Source organism: Mirounga angustirostris, unplaced genomic scaffold (assembly GCF_029215605.1).
Source record: "Mirounga angustirostris isolate CCGP_5_RB_7025 unplaced genomic scaffold, mMirAng1.0.hap1 SCAF_13, whole genome shotgun sequence".
In the NCBI taxonomy this organism is placed as follows: Eukaryota; Metazoa; Chordata; class Mammalia; order Carnivora; family Phocidae; genus Mirounga; species Mirounga angustirostris.
In genome coordinates, this window is record NW_026991721.1 from 89,881,362 (window position 1) to 89,902,678 (window position 21,317).

At 48.1% G+C, this 21,317-nt stretch overlaps 1 long non-coding RNA gene across 1 annotated transcript; it reads right to left on the reverse strand.

The window, feature by feature from the left end:
- Positions 1-14,324: 14,324 nt before the first annotated feature.
- On the reverse strand, positions 14,325-20,329 carry LOC135362415 (uncharacterized). Its single transcript, XR_010407052.1, has 3 exons — positions 20,250-20,329; positions 18,716-19,578; positions 14,325-18,600 (listed from the first exon to the last, which is right to left on the reverse strand). It is a non-coding gene; the product is annotated as an uncharacterized LOC135362415 (long non-coding RNA).
- Positions 20,330-21,317: the final 988 nt, after the last annotated feature.

Consider the following 21,317-nt stretch of genomic DNA (forward strand, 5'->3'; position numbering starts at 1 on the left):
GGAACCAAGAAAGCTGTCAGTACAAAACCTGAGGGTGAGCACGCATAAACACGAAAGCTCACAAGCCCCACATGTGTATATGTGGCACTGCCCCGGCTCGCCAAAACGCGCACGGCTGCGTGCAGACTCTACAGACACCACCTGAAAATAACTACACAGACCTTGTACACACGCTGTGCAGATAAATGCAGACGGTGCCCGGCCTGCATAGGTGGGTAATCACCCTACTGGCGAGGTCCCCGTTACCTATCTATCTATCTATCTATCTATCTATCTATCTATCTATCTATCATCTATCATCTATCTAATGTATGTATTTATGCATAGATACTAGCTTGGGAGAAATACCCTTCCCTCCCACTCCCCAGTCCAGAATCTCCCTAACCTCTTTTTTAAAAATTAATTTATTTTAGAGATAGAGAGAGGGGGGAGAGAGCGAGAGAGAGCCAGAGAGAGCGAGAGAGAGAGAGAGAGCAAGGGTGGGGAGGAGCAGAGGGAGAGGGACAAACCTACTCCTTGCTAAGGGGGGTGGAGGCCCACGTGGGGCTGATCCCACCACCCTGAGTTCATGATCTGAGCCAAAACCAAGAGTCCCTTGCTGAACCTGCTGAGCCACCCAGGCGCCCCTCCCTAACCTCTTGATCCATTGCTTCAGAATAAAACAAAAACTGGTCACTCTCACCCTGCCCCTGGGAAGAAGAAAAATACTCGAAACCCTAGTATTGGGAAATTTAAAAAATGGTTGTCTTTTGGGGTCCACGGTGGAGGAAGGATGTGGGCTTTGTGAGAGGCTGGAGAAGGGAGATACGGGAGGAACATCGTGGAGCAGCCTGTCCGGGTAGGAGAGCAGGCAGTGTGGCATGTTGAGTGGATAGAGTAGGCCACCTCCGAAGAAAACAGAAAGTCTTTTTCAGCTAAGGTCCCAGAGGAGGGAAGGCTGCTCAGGCAGGTTGACTGAAGCAGAGCAAGGAGGGGAAAAGGCCCTGTGGCTCTGCTTGGGACAGGGGATCCTGGAACAGCACTGCAGGGAATCCACAGCCACTGGCCAGTCCTAGCAGGGCTGCTGCAGGCTTCCTTCCTACCTGAATGGGCTACAGGCTTTGCTGGCCAAAGGGAAAATGAGTGGGAGGGAAATTCTTGTGGTCACTCATGATGGGAACTGGGTTAGGCAGCTTGGCCCCCCAAACTGAGCTGGATGCTGGCCGGGATTCCAGGGCTTGGGGTATAGGGGTGTCTCTCCCAGCATGTTTGGGACCCACCCACCCTTGTAACTGAAAATCTGTTCCCCAATCTGTCTCTGGCACATCCTCTATCCCCCCACCTCTGCCAAATGGCAGGATGTCCTGGGAACTCAGCCCCTTGCCTAAATGATGGGCACATCTGGGGCCTTCGCTTAGGCCAGTTCCGGTTGGACTTCAAATCTAGGATCCAGAGGAGAAAGGGAAGGAGGAAATTGGGGACAGAATGGGTATCAGGTCTGGACTCTGCTTTTCTCTTCCCAAATTAGAGCTGAGGAATTCGGGATTTAGCGAGTTTGCAGTAAAGTCCCCCAAGTTGCTAGGCAACATCCCTCTGCAGGCTGCGCTGCCTCTGGGCCCTTCTTCCTGCTGGTCAGAGCTGAAGTGGGGGGGGTAGCTTTACAACATGCCCCCCTAAACTCCCACACAGGCAGCACAGCCCTTCCCTCTTCCTAAAAGATGCCCTTGTGTGGGGTGAGGGTGTCTCGGAACACTGGCGGGCCCATGGAAGAGCAGAAATGGCAACTGTCAGTTCCATCCGCAAAACAAGCATTTCAGCAACAGCCCACTTGAGGCGCCCACGCAGAACTGGCCACTGAGCTTGCTGTGGGGGAAGGGCAGTCTCCGAGGTAAGGAAAAGGTAGACAGAGAGGAAGGCAGAGACGGGAATCAGAAGACAGACACAAACTCAGATGATCCAGAGGAAGGAGCAGTGACACGCACAGCCTCATTTAAATGACACACACATGGACCCAGAGGCACCGAAACACGTCCACAAGACACATACTGTGGGCCCGTGGCCACCCACTGACATCCAAAGACACGCACGGCAGTGCACCCTTTCGCCATCACGCATCAGGGGTACGTGCTTCCTTGGTGAGGGCTTCCTCTTTTGGACTAGGTGGCCGGGGTTCAACAGCAAGATGGGCTCGGTGGAACTCCGAGCCCCTGCTCAAACAGATGAGCAAGGAGAAGGGACAGGAGCTGTGTGGAATGCCTGGGTCTGGCGGCTTTGGGGAGCAGGCTGCCTCACTCTGCAAAGCTCAGGAGCTTGGCAGAGTCGTGCCAGATGACACTCCCCATGAGGACTTGGGTGCCAAGGTCATCTTTTGGAGGGTCACTTATTAACTAGCTGGACTTGAGCTCTGTAGCTGTCCTCCGTGCCTCTTTGAATTTCATAAACTCTGAGCCCCCCCCCCCCCCCCCCAGCTATTGAAGGAGAGGGACTGGCAGCCTGGAAATGAGATGAACTCCGGAGGGCCAGGTTAGAGAGGGAGCCGGGACATGTGGGGGCGGTGGGCTGCATCGTGCAGGGAGCACGGCAGGGGAGGGGCACAAAGTCGAAGCCAGGGCCAGCAGAGGAAGAGATTTTAGACAAAAGAAAATATAAGAGATGGATTAGTGGGAAGCTTTTGGGGTCCAATATGGATCCATCTGGGGACAGATGGTGGGGGATTTGGAGAGAGTTGGTCCTCGTAAGCAGAGAGAAAAGCCAAGGCACATGGCAAGCTATTTGCCAATACTTGTGGCTTCCTTTCCTTGGAGTGGGCACTTTCTGAACATAACATCACAGCTCAAGCCCACAGACGGACTCCATGATAAGATGAGGGTGGAAAGTAGGAGGCCGATGCCTCTGGTGGAGCTGATCTGGGGGCTTCTTAGGTCAGGATTTCACCCATTTGAATGGAGGGGGTTGGGGTAGCAGGAAATTCAGTTTTCTCTGCAAATATTTCAGCTTTTGCTGTAGTAGTATTTTTAGCAACTTGGTTGGCAGAGGAGGAGCCTGGGTACATTTTTAAAGGGGCCTCTGCCAGACTGGAGGCCTCCTCCCACCCTCACCCCACACGTCCTAAAGGAGAGGGGAAGAAAGCACAAGGCTCAAGGGGTGCATTCAAATCAGGTTTGCTGGGCATTAACTGACCACTAAGTGCTCTTCACCCATAGTTGGTAGCAATCATCAGCAGTATCCTTATCATTAGCAGCATTATCCAGAAGAGGAAATACTTCTTGAACTTCTGTTGTGTGCAGGATGCGACCAGGGTTGCAATAGAGAAGGTTTAATATACTTGGAAAGACAGCGGAAGGAACCAGCACTCCTGAGTGACTACTAGGTGCTCTGTGTTGTGCTAACCACATCATCTATGTGGTTCCATTTCATTCTTAACAGCAATCCTGTGACGTCGGCCTTATGTTTCCTATTTACAGATGAAGAAGCAAAAGAGTTGATGAACTTACCCAAGGCTATATCGTCATTCAAGGGAAAAATCTAGATCAAAACTCAGAGCAGAATAATAACATTATTCTACACTGGAATAGCGTTTTCCAAAGTGCTACCGAATTCATGATTTAATTTGGTGCTCATGAGAATTGTGTGGGGAGGTATTAATATTTTTAACCCCTTTTTCTGAGGACAAAGTAAGGCCTAGAGAGGTTAAATGACTTGTCTAGAATTAGCCCTCTGGTGAATTACAGAACCAGAGCGAAAATGCAGGAGTTCTAACTTTGAATTCTGTGTTTTCACCTCTAAGGTGCTCTGTACAACAACCCAGCACTTGCACTGGGCTTCATGGGATAGATTATAGTGGTTAGCAAAAACAGACATAGTTTCTTCTCTCCTGGATCTAACAGTCTGATGATAAAAGTACATATGTATATGTGTGTACATATATGTAGATATATGTATAGTTATAGATGTGTATATATATCTATATGTATATCTATATGAGATATATTTAAGTAATAAATGATAGTTGCCAAATGAGTGATGCAGAGTAAGCATTATGGGAGTTGAGGTGTGGGAGAAATGATTGAGAATTGGGATGATCCAGGAAGGCTTCTTGGATGAGGGGGCTAGAGACGGGCAGAAGGACATCTTAGGCAGGAGCAAATGTTGTGAGCCGTGCACTGCATTTAGTGTCTCTGTGCTTATGAGACCCCATTCCAGAAAGGCCCTGAGGACAGCAATCCCAATCTCCTCTGCTCCTCACAAGCTTGTTTTGTTTTGTTTTTAGTAGGATCCACGCCCAGTGTGGAGCCCAAGGCGGCTCGAATTCATGACTCTGAGATCAAGACCTGAGCTGAGATCAAGAGTTGGAAGCTTAACTGACTGAGCCACCCAGGCGGCCCCCCCAAACCCCCTCCCGCCCAACAAGGTTTTATGTCTGAAGCTCAGCATCCTGATTTTACCTATGGCGACGTCTCGAAACCCTCCAGGACCTGTAGGTACACAGCAAATGCGTGCTCGTGCTTGCTCGCAGCCATGCTGGTCCTTGGTGCTTTAACACACAGCGACCCCTTGCTCCTCCTGATGTGGCAGGAGGTTGCTTCCTTCACCTCCACCCCCTTGTTCTCTGGGCCTGTGTAGTTCAAAGTCCTGGATTTCGTTTACTCCTTGTTCCTCAGTTGCCCCGAATGTCTACTTGTTTTGTTTCACTCCACTTCCCTTTCCTCGGTTTGCTTCCCCACCTTTCCTTATGAATCATAGCTAGTGGTGGCTAAGCAGTGTGTGTTCCTTCTGGGCCTACACAGGCCATCTGTAAACACTGGACCAACACAACCATTTTTATGACAAGGGAACAACCATCTTGATAATATATATATATATTTTTAAAGATTTTATTTATTTATTTGAGAGAGAGAGACTGAGAGAGAGAGCACATGAGAGGGGGGAGGGTCGGGAGGGTCAGAGGGAGAAGCAGACTCCCTGCTGAGCAGGGAGCCCGATGCGGGACTCGATCCTGGGACTCCAGGATCATGACCTGAGCCGAAGGCAGTCGCTTAACCAACTGAGCCACCCAGGCGCCCAATCTTGATAATATTTTAATGACAAACTCCAGCACCAACCTAATAACCACGTCAATTTGGGTCCAGACAAATGTCTGTTTGAATTAGTTTTTATAAAAAGACTTGCATGAGGTACAATTCTTACCTGATTCTTTTTTTTTTTTTCTTACTTGATTCTTTAGTCCTTTCACAGACCCTTTCTTTTGTGGTTCAGCCAGATCTTCAGATAAAAGGCATTCTTGATTCTACCAGCAATACGTGTTAAGTGAGGTTCAGGCCATTCTTCTTGTCACTGTCTACCTCAGGGCAGAAAGAATAACTCTCATCCCGGAGATGGAGACCCTCTTAGAATCATTCAGAATGAGCATCTCTTTGAGCGTGTGTATGGGGCCAGTACCCCAGCCTTACACTTCTTCATGTTCACACTGTCTAACCTGAGAACTTGGAGTGTTGGTTTTGATCTGGATCCATTGGCCATGGCTCTCATTTATTTGGCATCTAGCAATGTACTCTTTTTTTTTTTAACCTTTTGTCTTATTTTAGGAACTTTAAACTCTTGCGGAAGTTGAGTAATATATAATGAACCCCACTGTACCCATTACCCACGTTCAGTAATTCCCAGCACATCACCAAACTCATATAACCCTTATTCCTTATGATTCCCCCATTACCATTTCATTCATAAACATTTAAGTATGTGTCCTTGAAACATACAGACTCTTTAATACATATTTTTAAAGTATATGTTCATTAGCCTGGAAGCTCCATAGAGAAAGAGATTAGAGCGGTTTTCTTTATCACTGTAGCCTTAGCACAGCGTCTGGGACATAGCGGATACTCGGTAAATATTGTTTGAATGATTGAATGAATAAGGGGGTGAATGAATAATACTGTCACAAGGAAACAAGGTGGAGGGGGGCGCCTGGGTGGCTCAGTTGCTTGGACATCTGCCTTTGGCTCAGGTCATGATCCCAGGGTCCTGGGATCCAGCCCTGCGTCAGGCTTCCTTCTCGGCAGGGAGCCTACTTCTCCCTCTCCCTCGGCCCTTCCCCCTGCTCATGCTCTCTCTCTCTCTCTCTCAAATGAATAAATAAGATTTTTTTTTTAAAAAAGGAGGAAACAAGGAGTAAATAAAGAAGTGCATATATCTGTGATCAGGCGTGATCTAATTTGTTAGAGGCCAGATATGTCTTCAGCAAGCACTCAGTAGGTGGGCCTTAAATAGGGAGGCAACTCTTTACCTCTCTGAGATTCAGTCTTAGACCTTCCATTCTGAGGAGCTGAGACATAGACCCATGTGTTCCTTGGAAGTCCATGCTGAGGTGGCCCTTTTATAGGAGCAGCATGGGTGATGGAGCATGAGAAGGGCCTAAGGAGGGAAGGGAAGGAGCCATGCCTGTAAACAAGTTTACTGAGTCTAATATTTCTATTTCTGTTTTATTATTTCTTTCCTTTATCTTGGTTAAGCATTTCAACTTTGAGCTATGAAAGGGGACATTTTAGGAAGAGTTATATATGCAGTCTCAGGTCAGGGAGCCCAAGGTAGAACAGCCAACTTGGTGGCAGCAGTCATTCGTGGGGCATCTTACGAGGAAGGTGTCTCTCAGCGGATGAGAGTCCATCTTTGTGGTCTTGCTTCCCTGTTCCATCGAGAGATTCTCTTCCCAACAATAAACTTAGAGAGTTTTTTTTTTTTAAAGATTTTATTTATTTGAGAGAGTGAGAGAGAGAGAGCACATGAGAGGGGGGAAGGTCAGAGGGAGAAGCAGACTCCCCGCCGAACAGGGAGCCCAATGCGGGACTTGATTCCGGGACTCCAGGATCATGACCTGAGCCGAAGGCAGTCGCTTAACCAACTGAGCCACCCAGGCGCCCAAAACTTAGAGAGTTTTATTATTTTTTTTTTTTAAAGGGGAAGTTTTTTTCATTGAGCGGTCTCACCATAGTTGATCCCAATTCTCTTGAATAAGTCTATATGTTAATGTTTTCTGCCTCCCAGGCCAATCCAGTGGTCTGATGGGTAGGTGAAGACCAGCCAGCCACTCCCATTTATAAGGAATTAAGGGCCTACCAACTTTCACTTTCCTTAAGCCAATGCAGTTCAGCCACATGGCTGGAGATGGTGTTGCCAAAGACCATCTCTACTGAATTTCCATATAAGCTTCTGTGAGAATAGTAAGTGTTGGTATGGAGAGGTCTCTTATCCTTAAACTTCCAAAGGAAGGAGATATTGACAGAATTTCCCTAGCAGACTGTCATCTGATAGGGCCAAGATATGGGGGAACAGATACTAGAATTCAGCCATTGTAAGGCCTGGTTGGCAAGCCATCTGCAAGAGAAAGCTTCCTCAAAGGCATCACCCAACATGAAAGACATGTCACACACCCCTGAAATTAGATGACACAAGAATCTGGTCATTGGTTCAAATGTCTTTCCTAATGTAAAAATGAGAGAAGTTCTACCTAGCTTAACCCTGCCTCTAACCTTGGACAGTGATGTTGTTTTGCTTGAATTTTTTTTTTTCCTTTTTGGCCAGATGGAAGCACTGAAAGTAAAGGATTATTAACTACAGGCTTTTGTTATTCTGTAATTTGGGCGGAGCATTTAAGTTTAATGAGGTAAGCACTGGTAGTTAAATGGGGTTGGTATACTTTTGTTATTTTTGCTTTGCCTGCCGTGGGATTGTGAGTTGGAGTGGGGTGAGTGGGGAGTGCTGGAACATGAGCTGTTTTGGGACTGGGTTGTTAGTGGAAATGTTCCTGCTGCTTCGCTAGAAGGCATGCCAGGTAAAACCATTCTGTCCCTTTGACCCTGAAGCCCTAAGGTCTTTAAGTAGTCTTTCTACAGGTGTTCAGTGTTCACATATACCTAGAAGACAGAGTCGAAGTCTATACCGTAGACACAATCCTATGGCATAGATATTCTTCGGAAGCAAAAGAGTATAAATCCTGGTCCTTAAAAAAGAGAGAGCGCTTTTTTTTCTACTGGGAACAGCGTCATGGAGCTATGCTATGTTATGATTTGCTAAACATATGTCAGATCATAACAGTAGGAAAGTTCCACATTTGGGATACTATGTGAGGATGTGTATAGATCTTACTAAAACCATCATGGCAGACACTGTTGGTTTCCTAGCCAATATCTACGCATTTCCCCTTCTTGCTTGCTAACAGAACTGCAGTTTTGTTGGGAGCAGTCATGGGTCCGGACCTGACATTATGCCATAATCAGTCTAAGCCTGTATCTACTTCAGCTTTGATGACAGCTAGGGCTGGTCACAAGACACAGATATGGCCAATGAGATACAAGCAAATTTCTGCTGAGAAATCTTCTGGAAAAGCTTTTGCTTTCCCGAGAGGAGGAGGCAGATGCTGCTGGCACCACCAGCCCCCTTCTTTCTGCCTTAAATACAGACCTGAAGTCTAGAGCGGCATCCGCTATCTTTTGACCATACAGCAAGTCACATACTGAAATCACGAGGAAAAAAAACGTCCTTTATATTTAAGCCATTATCATTCAAACGTTCTATAAGATTTACACAAATGAATCCCTAATATGACATCATAATACAAGAGAGGTTCAAGGGCAGATCAGGGCACCTGTCGTTGACAAGATGAAGACTGCATGCGCAGGTTATTTCCAGGGATTCTTTGATGACAGACCTGAAAATTCTAAGTTAAAATAGCTAGTAATTCAGGCGCAAGTGTACGTGATCTCGTGCAGCTTGACTTCCTAATTGGTTGCCCTAGATTGGCTCTGCTTAATTAAAGGAACCATTGTAGGATTCTAAGTGACCATTTATAGTTCCTGTAGTCACGCTCAAAGCCTTTGTCCCTGGCCTCTCAGCACTGCTACTACATCAACCTCTCAGTTGTCCCATGACTGGTGTGTGGGTTTGCTATAATTAGAATTACTGACAATTAAGGAAAATTCCTTTAAGACAGAGACAAGAACCCAGAGATAGATGAGGACTGGATGGGTTTAGGCGTTTTATCTCTAGTCAGAAGGCTGATCTGTATTGGTTTTTAAAAAGTTATAGGTGGTAGACCCTTGATTCCTCATAAATAACAGCAACAGGCTGGTCTTTGTCCACCCAACAGGGCACTGGTTTAGTTTGGTAGGGAGAAGTCATTAACATATGAATTTATTCAAGGGAATTGGGCGTAACCATATCAGACCATACAGTGAAGCAAGCTCCCGCCTCTTTCAGTAAAAATAAAACATTCCAAGGTTAGCACTGGCAAGAGACAGATTCAAGGCAGAGCAGGTATTCATCCAGAATCTCTTTTTGTACAGCCTTCATAGCTCTTTCAGAGCACACTTCTCTCCTCCATCATTCCTGCAGACAGTACGTGTAGTCCACATGGAGTGGCCTGTCTAGTCGAGCTGATATTCTGAAGGGTTAATTAGATATCCGTAGGACAAGGATTCTCTACCAGTTCTTCGGCTAATGAAGGCGTGTCTCCTTTAAAATGGGTATTACTTTTAACCACGATAAGGGAATGCTTTGCACCTATAAGCAGAAACCTTTGGGACACTGGGAGGGCACTTATTATTATTATTGTAAACCAGTACATGTATGCAAGAACTTCTGAATTTGTCTTAAATTAAAGTAAATATGTCATAAGCCTGGAAGGTCTCAAACCATTTTCCTGGAGCATTTTCTGTGCCAAATATTTATTTTGAGCATTTATTATGTGCCATCTCTTTTATACTAAGGGCATCACATGTTGTATTGATCAAGACTCTCTTGGTTGTAAGGGATAGAAACCCAATTTACATTAGGATAGGCATCAGTTCCCTGCAAAGACACAGGTAGAGCTTCAGGGACAACCAAATCCAGGGGTATAAAATATTAATAAGATTCTCCTCTTCCCTTTTAATTTCTTGTCTTTGCTTCACTCTGCATAACGCTGCCATCCTCATTCTACTGGAACTATGGCTGCAGGCAGCTCTGAGCTTAAACCATCAGAGTCTTGAAACTAAAGAGGAAATATCATTCTTCAATCCCGATTTCATTAATAATAATTTCAAAATTCCTAGGAGAGGTCTCTGATAAACCAGACTCGGGCTGCATGCCCAGCCCCACACCAATCCCTGTGGCTTGGAGGATGAAGAACTCTAGTTGACCCAGCCTGTCGCACAACTGTGTGGCCAGCTGCATTCTATGATTGGCAGTGCTCTCCAGAACCATTTGGTTAGAGTGGGGAAGAGCATTTCCACAAAAGAAAGGGAGTTGTTCCTGAGCAGGCTGACTGAGTAATATATGCCCAATTCAGTACATGAAGTCAGGCAATGCTCGCAATAGTCCAGGGAAGCGATTACTACTATCTGTGTTTTATAGACAAGGAACATGTCGGGAAACAGAGAGGTTAAGCAACTTGAACAAGGTCACATAGCTGGTAGGCAGCAGAGCTGCGATTCCATTGGAGTCCGCTTAACTCCAAAGCTACTCCATCACCTGACCACCTCTCCTCCCTAGATGAGTTTCTCCTCTATCTATTAGAGTCATGGAGACATTAGGAAAAATTACCCTAAGTCTGCACACTGGGCAACGATCTTCTACCCCTCAGCACCCTCACCGGCCTTCTCTTCTCCATCCTGAGTTATCTCCAGCTCCTTTAACCTTTCCACACACGTCATGTTTTTTCGCTGATCTCCTAGTCACTCTTCTAACCCTGCTCTGGTTATATCTCCAGCTTCCTCCTTGGAACCTGATGCCATCTTGGTACTGTGGGCTCTTTTCAGCCTTCTGCTTCCTCTGGGGTTCCTAGCTGAAACAAAAACAAGGATTCAGTGGGCTGCTTGACTGGGTTGGCATGGCTGGACCCAGGGGCTTAGAATCGTATTGTAGGTTTCTGTTTTCCTTTCCATTTTTCAACCATGCTTCCCTCAGAGTCTCTCAGTGTTAGATTTACCCTCAGATTGGTGAGAAGGCTGCAGACAGGCCCCAAACTACAAAAGAAAAAGAGACCATCTCTTCCTCAGTATCCATATACCAAATCTTGTGGAGGGGTTCTGCACAGCCCTTCTTGGGTATGTGCTCACGTTGCTGACCAATACTCCTGGACAATACAAACTCAGCCGACCTTTGGCCGGGATGCTGGCAGTCATAAGCATGGCATACCAATGCTCAACAAGGCATAATCATAGAGAGTAAAGAGTTGTGGTCAGTCCCTCCTTCTCTATAGCTGGAGGATGTATGATGGCTTGGTCAGTGGCTGCCCCACTCCTTGGTACTTGTTCATGTCTCATCTTTCTCACTAGGCTGTGAATGCCTGTGGAACCAGAATTTGGCCTTTCGTTTTGACGTCTCAGGATCTAGCATGGTGCCTGAAACACAGCAGGAACTCGATCAGTGTTTATGGGTTGATTGACTATAAGACAGTGCTATGGTTTGCGTTGCTACAGTTAAAAAAACAAGCATTCTCCAGGGGTCTGGCACACACAACAACGATAAAAGCTACCACTTAGATGCCACTGGATGATTTACAAAGCAAATGATAACTACATGGCCAAAAAAATGTTATATGTGCATCTCATTTAAACCTAAAACCCAGTGAAAATGTATGTGCTGCTTCTTAAAAGCTTTGCACTTAGCTGGGTGCAGAGGAGGGTGAGGGAGGTTCCAGAAGGAGAGGATGAAATCTGTAAGCAGAGTTTGGTCTTGCGGAGAGGCACGGTCACGAGGACAAGCAGACAACCTCTCAGAGACAGTCTGTACTAAGTTCTTCTACTCAAGTTGACCTTCAGGTGCTCCCTGGCGAAGGTCCAGCGTCTGATCAGGTTCCAAGGAGGAAGCTGGAGATATAACCAGAGCAGGGTTAGGAGAGTGACTAGGAGATCGGCGAAAAAACATGACGTGTGTGGAAAGGTTAAAGGAGCTGGAGATGACTCAGGTTGGAGAAGAGAAGGCCGAGAGGAAACTGAATCATTTTCTTCAAGACAAAGAAGGGCTCCCTGGCTGGGGGCTGGCGCCCAGCTGTCCTCCTTTGCCTCTGCATGCAGAGCAAGGGGAAATGGGCTTAGACCGAAGGCAGGGCTAAGATTAGAGACAAGGAAGAACTTGGCAGTGAGGGATGTTGTATAACCTAGTTTTTGAGACACTTGAGGACTGAGGAGACTCCCACACTCCTGGTCTGGGCCCAGTGGACGCGTATTTGGGGATGGTCTGGCAGGCTGGCTGGAGATGGAGGAGGGGGTCCTGTGGGCCCTTCTGTGTGTAGCCTGATCTCTCTTGGTGTCCTCAATTCCCCTCAATTTGGGAAGTTAAGTTCCCAAATTTTGGAGCTGGCAAGGCAGCACCCCCCCCGCCCCCCCCCCCCACCGCGCACTGCACCAGTGTTCTGGGCTGGTAATAATGCCTGTCATTTCCTCTCCCCGGGGGAGTGGGGCTGCAACCGCCCTGACAGCCCCGAGGGATTGAAGGCAACTAAAAATAGTGCATTAAATATAATCTGTTGAGGGGCACATTTGCATTGCTTTTCTTTCCCCCTTGCCTGTCTCTTCATCCTTCCGGGCTGGCCAGGCCTGGGTCTAGCTCTGGGTGCTGGCAAGCGGTTCTGAGTTCCAGTTGCTCCCATTTCGTTGCAGAAGGGCTGTTTGGACGGGAGATCTGAGAGAGCAAATCCATAAAGTACCATCGAGGGACTCCCCGGGGTGTCCACCGCCACTCCTTGTCACTTCCCGTCACTCCTCGTTGGGCCCTCTGGGCCCTGAGTTGCTGCGAGTGAGGCTGGGAGTCAGGGAGGCAGGGGTGAAAAGGAGAGCCGGCTCTGGCTGAGTTCTCCCGTCAGCCACTTCCGCCTGCTACACAGTCTCAGAGGTTAAATATTAATTAAGAGCAGCATGACGGGGAGAGCTGAGCAGTGTCACTTTTTGTCCCAACACAAATGCTAATTCCCTTCCTGGTATACAGTGACTTTGGAGTGGGATTGGCAGCCCGGGGAGAATAGGTGGGGAAGGGGGAAGGAGAGGAGGTGAGGAGAGATGGGTGGGTCTGCTTTAGAACCAGTAAGAGGAATGAGGCAGCCAAGGTATTGGTGCTGGAATTGGAGAGGGAAGTAGAGGGCTTGCAGGTTACAGCGGACATGGTCACAACGCTCCCCCCACTTTAACAGTCATGATCTAAGCAATTGTCTTAGAGCTGGCTCTCCCCAGATGTTTAAAGCAAGGTTCTTCTAACCTGGGGTCCATGCATTGGTTATAGGGCTCACAAAACCCTGAAAATTGTTTGCAAAACTATGTGTGCACGCATAAACAGCTTTCTGGGGACAGTAGTGAATTTCCATCAGAGCTGGTGTGATGTTCTATGATGTCATCCTCAGCATGTGGTACCCACCTTTGAGGTCACCTCATAGCCCAAGATGGCTGCTAGAGCTGAGCATCTGTCTTCTGGACAGGGAGCAGGAGAAAGGTGGGGTGGGCAGAGGGGAGGAGAAAAGATCCACTCCAGTCTTCTGTCTCCCATTAGTAAGCTATCCCAGAAATTCACCTCCATCCTACTGTCCACACCCACCTGGAAGAGAGGCTGGGAAATACGGTCTTTCAACTGACCGTGTTGCAGCTCCATATAAAATCAGTGTTTCTGTTAATAAGAAAAAGGAGAGAATGGCAGACACCTAGAAATTTCTGCTGCAGTCTCTGTCTCGCTAAAGGTCAAGAATCTCGGATTTGGGGGAAGAGATGTTGCCATCTGGCAAAGGGTTCCATGCCCACTGCCCAGACAAAGATGCTTATAGAAAGAGACCGAAAATCCAGGTGCCTCCTTTGTTCGGATGGAGTCCCATCAGCAGTCCCATCAGCTGTCCCATCAGTCCGAACAACTCCTCAGTTGACAGTTGGTCTTCAGAGGCTGGTCCTCCCACGTGAGATTGGCAGGGTTAGCCTCTGATAAGGGTGGCTATTGAAAGGAAGCTAACTAACCGGGTTCTTGTTCCACTGAGGAATGTGGCTCCACAGGAGGCTTTGTGGTATTGTGTCTAGGAACAGCTTTGTTTGGTCTCTCATAATTATCTTCTTTCTGGCAACACTTTGTTCCCCACAGCCTGGAATAGGTGGCTGAGGAGAAGGAAGTCGTTGTTACTTCTTGAGGAAAGACACCAATGGGGGTGGGTCTGGGATGTGGGTGTCAGAGAGGTGAACTGGGCCAGTGAGAGATTCCACTTGTTGAGCACCTGGGTTGTATATTCAATTCAATCCTTTATTTATTTATTTATTTATTTATTTATTTTAGGTCTTTGAACCTTTGTACACGCTCTTCCTGATTGAAGTTGTCAGCCCATGGTGGACATTAATGCCTCTTCAAGAGTTAGCTCCATGAAACCGTTCCTGATTCCTCTTGTTCATATGCCACCCCACCCTCACCCCTGCCTCAGGAAACTTCTTGCAATTCTGGACCTATCTTTATTACAACATTCATCACATTGTTTAAAATTGTTTATTTGTCTTCCTCCACTGGGCCAAGAGCTCCTAAATGATAGAGAATGTTTCATGATTACTTATGGTGTGCAAGTCTTGGTAGGGCTCAATAACTGTTTGATGGGGATGAACAAATTTTAAAAGTGTTAACGAGCGTATATTGTGAGCAAATATTCTAGCAGTAAGACGGGGATTAAACAAATTGCAAAAATACTGGCTTCTGGGTGTTCAATAGTCTAGTGGGTGAGACAGAAGAATAGATTCCTGATCTGAAACAAAAGTAATGGTGAGAAGATGCAGGTATTTTTAGAACCGGGAGGGAGAGATTAATTGAACAAATGGGTCTGGGAAGGTTCAATATAATGATTTATAAGGTAAGATATAGATATAAGATAAGATAAGATATAGATATAAGATAAGATACATATCTATTCATCATTCAGATGACCGAAATGTATTTATCAGATATATTTGGTCTTTATCCACAGTTTCTGAAAACATTTCAGAGCCATGAAGGTGAACTGGGTATCTTGTTATTAATGCAGGTAACTTTTGGACCCCACCCAAGGGTGGGGGCTGGTTGCCAGGAGGACCAACCTTGTGATTAAAGGGTTGGAACTTTCAGTCTCCCTCCTCCAACCTCTGAGAGTGGAGAGGGGCTGGAGTTGGAATCAGCCAATAGGCAATACTTAGACAATCATGACTATGTAATGAAGCATCCATAAAAACCCAAGAGGACAGTGTTTGGGTTCTTTTTAGGGGAGCTTCCATGCTTGGGAAACCAGAATGCTTCCACGTGCAACAGAGTAGGGCCCCAAGCTCCATGAGGACAGAGTTCCTTTGTTCAGGACCTCACTCTATGCATCTCTGAATTTGGCTGCTGATTTGCATCCTTTATCACATCCTTTAATACTCTGGTAGATGTAAGTGTTTCCAGGAGTTCTGTGAGCTGCTCTGGCAAATTCATCAAATCTAAGGAGGAGGCCGTTGGAGCCTCCAATCTGTAGCTGGTTGGTCAGAAGCAAAGGTGACAGCCCGGGGCTTGTGACGGGCATCTGACATGGGGCATGAGGGGCAGTCCTGTAGGACTGAGCCCTTAACCACAGGATCACCTGATGTTATCTCTGGGTAGTTAGTGTCAGAATTGAATTCTTGGACACCAGCAGGTTCTCTGAGAATTGCTTGGTGTAGTGTGTGGGGGACCTCTCCCCAACCCCCACCATTGGAATTGGGGTCAGGAACCCTAAAAGAGATTGGTAACACTGATTTCTGGGAGGCCTTGAAGGACAAGCCAAGCCTCCATCTTTAAGGCAGGCCTAGAGAGAGGGGCAAGGGAAAGGAGGAAATACGAGCCATCTTTGGAGATGAAGTGTTTTGACAGAGTTGGAGATCTCTATGGGAATGTAGAAGTGTTTTTATTTGTTTGTTTGAAAACGGGGAAACTGGTGCTCTGTGTGTGTTAGGTTGAGTACAAGCCTCAATCTTTTTCTGGAAGAAGACCGTGGTTCTGTTCCTGTGTGGCTTGCAGGTTGATGCTCATGAAGATGCCAGGACTGGGGAATGGTGCTGTTCAGGGGCGAGGAAACAACAGGCCTGGGTGGGGCCGGGGTCTGGGATGGGTCCCCCTTGGTCTGGGTGCCTGGGAGGCCTTTGGGAAGGAGGTCCCATGCTAGGTGCTCCCCTCACCATTCCCTTTTCTGTCTTTCTTAAAATACCCTGTGTTCCTGCAGCAGTGCGGCTGCTAATCTAAAATAAAAACAGCAGGAAATGCAAATGGTCAGGTTCTCCTAGCAACAGGAGCCAACCCACGCAGGGCGTGGGGAGCAGAGCAAAGCTGTCCTGAGGCTGGGATGCGGGTGGCTGGGCAAGGAGCGAGTCTCCCCTTCCAGCTTCGCCCTCTAACTTCAGAGAGTGGCTGGCTGGTGGGCAGCCACCTGCTGTGCGGAAGAAACTCTCCAGGAACTGGATGGGGGCAAAGGTCCTGGGGAGCAGGTGTCAGGGCAGGCGATGGGCAGCAGCTCGAGTTTAAGACATCTGGTGGCAGTGGTTGGAATGGTGCTTCTCACAACCTGACACTAGGGGACTAAGTAGGTGCATGACTGGGGAAGGGCCTGGGTTTGTGTGCATGTTTCTGTGTGTCCATTCCGATCAACCCATGGAGTCTTGTCATTCCTAAAGTTATGAAATAAAAGGAAGTAAGGGTTCTCCTGCTACCCAAAAGCAGAGCGTTCCTATGAAACCATTCCTAAATCAAAATGATACAAAGTGAAGAACCAATTACCATTAATTTATATGGGAAAATTTTTAACTGTTGCAGACCCCCAAAATAACCTCTCTCGAGCCTTTCTGATATCTTAGGGCGCATCTTGCAAATGGATGCACGAAATAAATCAAGATCAAGCACAGCTGCTCACAGACACAGTTCAAAGCTCTCATGGGGCCATTCTCACCATTTGGGGGAGAGGGTGTGCACCTTGCCTCTTTGGGACAAACGCACCCCGAATACTATTTTTGCTTTTCACCCTCTGTCATGAAAGCAGAAATACTCTTTGGATTTCTTTCAGTGAGCGAAAGCAGGTACCATTATTCTATGTCTTTTCGTAAAAGCGAAGTGGTGTAAGGCGACCTTTCAGGAAGGGGAGAGTCCCTGTAGAAGATGATTGCAATTCCTAGGTAAGGGGATCAAAACCAGGGAACTGCAAAGACTCTCAGAGACAGCCGGCTTGATCCCCTTCTGTTACAAATGAAGAAGCTGAGTTCCAGAGATGTAAGTGACTTTCCCAAGACAGAGATCTCATTAGTGACAGAAGTGGTAACTAGAAAACAGGTATCCAGGTCGAGACTCATTCCATTTTAAGTCAGAGCAGCCGCTGGTGTTCCTTTGCACACAGCTTGATAATTAGAAGCCATGATAACCCTTACGGGGCCCCTGGGGGAGAAGACATCTTAGGCACATCAAATAAGTCTAAAGACACTTGAGAGACAAATGGGGCCACCACCCCTGTGGAGTGCCGTGGAAAAGTTAGCATCTGGAGGTGAGAGGCTTGGGCTGGGGGTTAGAAAGAAAAGAATGTCTCTCAAATTGTCACACAGCTCCCCGTGCAGGCATTCCTGGGGGCCTCTCAGTGGGAAATGGGAGGAAGGGTATCTCCCCCTCCCCCATCAAGGTTACATGGGGGAAAATGGGAGAAGGTGTGGGTGATTTGCTCAAGGGGACAGGTCCAAGCATGGTAGATCTTGGAACAGAACTCTGGAATTCGGTCTCCCTGACTCCGAGACAGGTCCCTGTGGTCCAGACTGGGTGGTTTCCTATTACATAAGCAACTCTTTCATTACTCACGCTCTGGCTTCCTCCTGCTTGTCTCCAGCAGCAGCTCCCTCAGAAAACACGGTGAAAGGAAAGGGTTCTGAGCTCCAGTTGAGTCTTGGGAACTTGAATATATTGTCAGTCTTGAGGATTCCAGGGTAGGCAGCAGGGCACGTAACAGCCACAAGCCACGTCAGGGGAAGAGGCTGGTGTTGTCAGAGCTGGATTTCGACAGAGGAATCATCTATGCATCTACACGCTCTACTTCCCTGTGGCCCCATGGCCAACCATGGTCAGAAGCCCTGGAAAGGTACCTTCAGTCCTCACCTTCCAAGCTGCCCCATCTTTCGGGGCCAAAGTCCAAACTGAGGCAGTCAGCTGATGAGCAGAAGAAGCAACATGGACTTTGGTGTCAGCAGCCTGGGCTCAAATTCTAGCTTAGTCGCTAACCGTCTGACCTTAAGCGACTTGACGTAGCTTGGGAGAGTTGGATTCTCTACCGGTAAAATGAGAGCAATTGTGTCTGTCTCACAGAGCCGTACCCCATAGATGGATGTAAAGTGTTAGCACCACCAGACAAACAGTCGGTACACGCAGATACTGGTTTCTGCACTTCTTTCTTTTGTTGCAGTTGCTCAGGGACCAGGTGGGAGTTCCAATTGCTATTGCCAAGGCAAGGAATGCTATTTTCCAGGTAGCCCAAGCTGGAACTCAGAATGTAGTTCTCCCGCACACAAAAATTAGTTTGCCTTTATTATCGATTGAATCGGTTTTTACGCGTTGATCTGAGATTGTAGCTCTATGTCCCCATGGTGTTCCCAGCATCTGGTAGACCAGGTACTCAATAAACAACTGTTGGGTGAGTGAACAAACATGTTTATGTTAGAAAAGGCATTTTAAGTGAACGATAATCCACTTCTAAAAGAATATTTGAATCATAAGGAGTTCATGAGGTCGGTCTGCTTACAGAATCTCTTTGAGGCCAGGCCCAGAGAAGACAGGTCAGGGTCCAGGTTGGGCACCTAATTTGCTAGTGGGCCTACAAAGCCATGACGTGTGGCTCTGGACAGCTCTGGACAGCATCCTGGCTCAGACGAGGCAACAAGCTGCAGGCATTCCTATCAATGGGTTTTGAGGGGGAGGGTCTTCCCAGGAGGTCTCTGAGGGGCTATTGGGGCCAGTAGATGAATAGCCTTGACCTTGGCAACTCCATCCTCTATCCATTCTCCCAGCAGATGAGGGGCACATTCAAATGGGGTCTGCTCCAAGGAGTGGTTTGTTCTTCCCTCTACCCCCCAGCCCCACCCAACCGTCTCATTCTCTCTGTCTCTGTCTCTGTCTCTCTGGCAGTCTTTCTCTGTCTTCTCGCTCTGTTTCTCTCTCCCTCTCTCTCAAACACACACACATTATGTGTTTGTATATTATGTGCATATTATGTATATACACACACATGCCTAAGAGTTCGGATATTGATTTCACCATCTTAACTCCAAAAACTGTTTTTCAAGTGTGGATAGTTCTGGCTTATTCATTTATTCACTTATTGCTGAAGTTGTCATAAAAATCAATTTCCCATTGCTGAAATGGCAGTTCCCTGTGCCTCTTGGGGGGGACTCAGCAGGGAAGATGGCCTCCCCATTGGACCTCTGGGAAATCACAGAGGCTGTTAGAGCCCTGGGCTCAGCATTTGAGGTCCCAAGGGACTGATAACCCACTCCTCCTGGGAAGAGTGCACGTGCTGAGTTTATTTGCAATCTCCTTGAGTCCCCCCACTCATCGAAGTGTTCGGATACTCTTCTTTATGCTTCCTCCACGGAACACACTACAGACCTGCAAGAGGAATCAGAATTTCAGAACCCCTAAGTGACAGGCAAAGGTTTGGCCTTAGCTTTTTCCTTCCTAAAATCCGGTCTTTGCTCCCTGGAATCAGGCTGCCTGATATCCTTACCCGTGGAACTGGTGGAAAGTAAGAAAATCATATTTCTCTTCATGGGTGGGAAATCAGGTCATCCCTCTCCTAAGGTATAGAATACTCCCCCGGGCTGTGGAGAGCAGATTCTGGTTTCTACCCAGAAAAACTATAGACGAAAACTGTGGCTGCCTACTACTGAGTATCAGGGGAAAAACGGAGATATTTTTAACATACGGAATATCAGTGAACAGAATGCTAAGGAACCAGAAAACTTATTCCAATAAATATGAAACATATGCTCTGCCTAAAGCAAACCCAGGTTTTGCTATATACAAATTTCATGAAGAAAAAAAATGTCGGAAATTGCAGAAATATCTGGCTACAACCATTTGTTGCAGTCGACCTGGAAGGCAGGCAGGTGGCATGGCAAAAGTGACTGGGTGCGCCAGGGGTGTGTGGGGGGCTTGACCATCTTGTCATGCAGGTCTGGGGACTTGTCCAGAGCCCTCTGGAGTCCCGGGAGCACAGGCTCCAGATGGACACCCCCCCCCCAACCCCAGTTTGTAATGTCAGGGTGTGCGTCACCAACAATCAGAACATCGTCTCCAGCTTCACAACCCGGACTCCTCAGACGGGGAGAATGCCTGTCTCAACGGCAAGAGATTCCTGCAAGAAAAAAAAAACAAAAAACCCCCCCCAAAAAACGCACTTAGGGTTTTATGCGACAGGTTCTTCCTTTTGCAACTAGGAAAGGCAAATCGTATTCATCTCATTAGTGAAGTTCTAGTAATTGGGGATATTAATTTCATTGCTAAACCTGACAAATATTTTACTCTCTCCTGGAGTGGGTGATTGCATTCCCACAGCCTCTCCTTTTGTGCTGCCAGATGGGAAGGATGCGTATTTGCCATTTTCGTTAATACAATTAGTACCTTAGCCTGGCGCCTGCCCCCTCCCCGGCTGCACGCTCCCGGGGACGGAGACGCGGACGGGGGACGCGCACGCGGAGGGAGAGGACGAGGCAGCGGGAGCCCATCCCGGGGCGCGGGGGTGGGGTGGGGGGGTGCGGGGAGGGCGGGCGGCGGGGGAGCCCGAGAGCCTGCGAGCGCCGCGGGGGGAGGCGAGGCGCTGCCCAGCGCTAAACCGCGGCGATAAGCCCACCACCGCTAACAACCGTGTGGTGGAGGAGAAACCAATTATTATGCTGCCTGCAACTCCCCCGGCAGCTTCTCGGCCCCGGAGCGGCTCCCCGCACAAAGGGCGCCGCCGCCCCCAGCTGTCCCCACGCCTCGGCGCTCCTCTCCTCCCGGGCGGCGGCCCCCCGGCGCGGTGCCGCTCGCCTGGCGGGGGGCGGGGGGCGGGGGGGCGGTGAGCTGCGCGGGCAGCAGGCGGGTATTCGGAAGCCTGTTCCTTTTTCCCCGAGAGTGGGAGCCACAACAGGGCTCGGGCTTGCCTGGGCCTCCATGTTGCTCTCTGGATCCTTCGCTTCTCCATCCCCATTGGGGAAGCTGCTAACGTTGCCAAATATTTACTACGCCCTTGCCCGCCTCCTCAGCTCCTGACACAGATTCTCTCCCCGAGAGATGGGGGCGAGGGCACATCGGTGCCGGGGACGGACGGCAGCTCGGGTCTCAAGGTTCCTTTCTGCTGGTCTCAC